Source organism: Plodia interpunctella, chromosome 24, assembly GCF_027563975.2.
Source record: "Plodia interpunctella isolate USDA-ARS_2022_Savannah chromosome 24, ilPloInte3.2, whole genome shotgun sequence".
Taxonomy (NCBI): Eukaryota; Metazoa; Arthropoda; class Insecta; order Lepidoptera; family Pyralidae; genus Plodia; species Plodia interpunctella.
In genome coordinates this window covers 2,570,422-2,573,675 of record NC_071317.1, presented here as the reverse complement: position 1 = coordinate 2,573,675, position 3,254 = coordinate 2,570,422, and positions in this window count along the sequence as shown.

The window sequence follows — 3,254 nt, the reverse complement described above, 5'->3', positions numbered from 1 at the left end:
CTGGTTGAAAAAGAAATTGTTTATCGCGTCTGTTGCATACCAGTGTCAGTAGTGTACAATGTACTTCTTACTTCCATATCACTAGAAGAGGAGTGGAGACGAAGAAGTAGGAAAGCGGACCCTGGTCTCCGAGGCTGAGCGGCTGACGAAGAAACTACTTCCCCTGTCTCTCGCAGCGGGATGACCAGTCTTGTCACGTCATTATACCATCATTGTACAACAGTCGCCCGTCGTGCCTTTAATATGTTTAAACCACACAATGACAGCTGATAGGACTACTGGAGTTTTTACGAACCAACAAAACATGTTCTGATAGTAATTTGAAAGTATTTTCTCTCTCTTACGCATGGTCGTGGTTTCATATGCAATCCCGACGCCCCGAAGCCAGGGATACGGGTAAAAATAAACTTTTTTGTATATTCTGCTGTGATTTCACGATAGATCGCCTGCAAATTTTTAGGCCGGTAAATTTTCTTTGGGAATGCTATTGTTGCCTTTCAGCTGTCAAGGCTTATTAATTGACTCACAATATCCACGATAGGATGTCGAGTAGTGCTTCTAGGGCGGGAACCACCGTAAAATGCAGACAACACTTATGTTTATTTTTGTATACAGTGATATATTTTTATCTTCCACGTACCTATAAAAGATAATTAAATTTGTTTATAGAAGAAAATCAATAACGCAAAATATTCGGAGAAGAAAATTAAAATTAATCTAAATTAACAAACGATCCATCGGAGAGATTAATTAAAAAGTTTTGGAAAAAAAAATTGTCGCAAGAGCCCAATTAAAATTCTACGGGGTCATTATGAGACCTTGTTTTGAACGATCGTTAAGAATTCTATTCATCAGTAGGTAAATAAAATTTATTTCGAAGTAATATCTTCTTTATTCCTTATAACATTTCACTTGGGGTCGGGTCTCATCGTACACATGCGCCAGACCTCTCGGCGACTCTGCTCCGGGTTGTCTATCTCTAGATCTCATTTGTATATTGGACCACCCGGTGGAAGAATCTCATTTCATAGTATACATTGATTACTATAGTAATCAATCTGAAAGCGCTCGCGCCTTGTCTTTATCTTTATTTACATTATAAAACAAACTCCTCTGCCGCGTCCGGCGTCTGTCTGTCCGCGATAAACTCAAAAACGACAACACGGATTATCATGCGGTTTTCACCAATAGATAGTGTGATTCATAAAGGTTTATGTGTATAATTTATTACGTGTTTACCCGAGCGAAGCCGGGACAGGCCGCTACTATAGTATAAGTAATGGTTTCATTATATTTATAAGAAGTCAAAGAACTCGTTGTTTCTTACAGTTAGAAGCGCAATAAAATCCTTAATGAGCTCCCTACAATGTCTCCTCAATAATTTGAAACATTTATTTTAATCTAACAGCTCATTCAGCATCATCTTTGTTGGTTTGTTCCCTTTGAGGCTGGATATAAATAAATGGAAAACACTCAACGCTGGTCCTGAAGCCTTCAACATCCAATGGACACAAACACAGAAACGAGCACAACGCACCCAGAACCACAGACGAATATATATTTCGGATGATTACGGTGACAAACAGAGCTATTAAATCATATCTATAAGTACAGTGACAAATACTACTATTAAATTATATCTCTCGAGGTATATGGTGAGTTTATACATACAGACGAATGATACGGTAGTGGCAAGGTGAGACCATCTTATCGTGTTCGTGTATGTGTAACTTTTATTTTCTTCCCAAATAAAAAAAAAAACATATCAATTTGTTTCGATAAATCTTATTTAGAAAGTAATTAATAAGGGATGGAAACAGACAAGTGGAAACATTGATAAAATTATGTAATATTTACAATATCTAGTTAACTTAAAGATTTCAAATTGAAAGTGACAGGCAACAACAGGAGCAAACCTGATACAAGATCCCGCCAAGAATTTTAATAACCAATTTGCGTTACGGTTCTTCGACGCGTCCAAATTATAAACGACGGTCCCTAATTGAATGGTCCACAAATAAATTAGAATAATTTGTACGAAAGATGGTTATTGCTCTGTTAGAGACTGGCTGAGTAATTGCTGGCACCCGCTCGCGTATGTTGCACACCGTACGTCTTTTGTTTGAAGTTTACTTGGTTCGAAAAAAGAATTGGTTTTGTAGTTTTTTTTATGTTGGATTTATGATTTTACATTCTGCGGGTGAAAAAATGTATTTAACTGGCCAGAAGCATCAAGCGCACCTACCTGACGCACTTTAATCAATTTTGTAAGGTGAGATGCATCAGTAACTTTGACGACGGCGTACATTGCGTTTTTCTGCGCAGATCAAAGTTAACCTAAAATTAGACTGGTGCAAATACATTTTTAATCTTTCCTGAGATGTATTGTAGGTATACTTATTAAGAATCTTTTATGATGTGCGTACAGCAACTTAAATCTAATTAGATAGGTACATTAATTAATAGCTAGTATTAATAATTGAACGTATTACTCATACAACTTATAATTAACAACACTTTAACGCAATGAAATACATTGATATTAAATTAATAAGATGTTCAAAAGACACTATTAAACAAGAATAATAGTACAAATCGCCTTGTTTGCGTTGCAATCATTAGTGATAGCCATTCATTATATTAATGAGCTAGTTCAAAGATAGTAAGCCTATTTAAAATAAAGGAAACCGATCATTACAACGCATCCCTTTCATAACCACCCCGAAATAGTAGCCAACCACCCCGATAGGTGGCGCGCAGGTAATTTGTCACACACTCCCAACCAGACGCCTGACAGGCCCAAATGATTTATCGCCTTTCACACAGACAAAGACTTCTACAAATAGACCCCCCTTGCAAGGCAAACACTCAATTCGGAAGTAATTATGGATGGAAAATAACCTCTATATAATCTGAGCAAGGCTTATTTTCGCGCCAAAAAGTGACGTTGACGTTTGCCGCGCTGTCAGCGAGATAAGGTGCGTTCGAATCACTGCGCTCAGCCGTTCGAATTCCTCGCCTAATTGTATGTATCGCGCCGCCGCGAACACATTTATCAATTGACGCCTGTAGCTTCCTTTATAACGACATAATTAGTTAGGTGACTATTTCTGGAATGCTTTGACGGCTTATTAAGAATTCAAATTGAACACAAATTGGATGTCATGCCTAACTGATTTCTAACCTATGATATTAAGCTTTGCAGCGCTGAAAAATGTGTTCGTTGACGCGCAGACAGTTCAGTTTTCCGGACA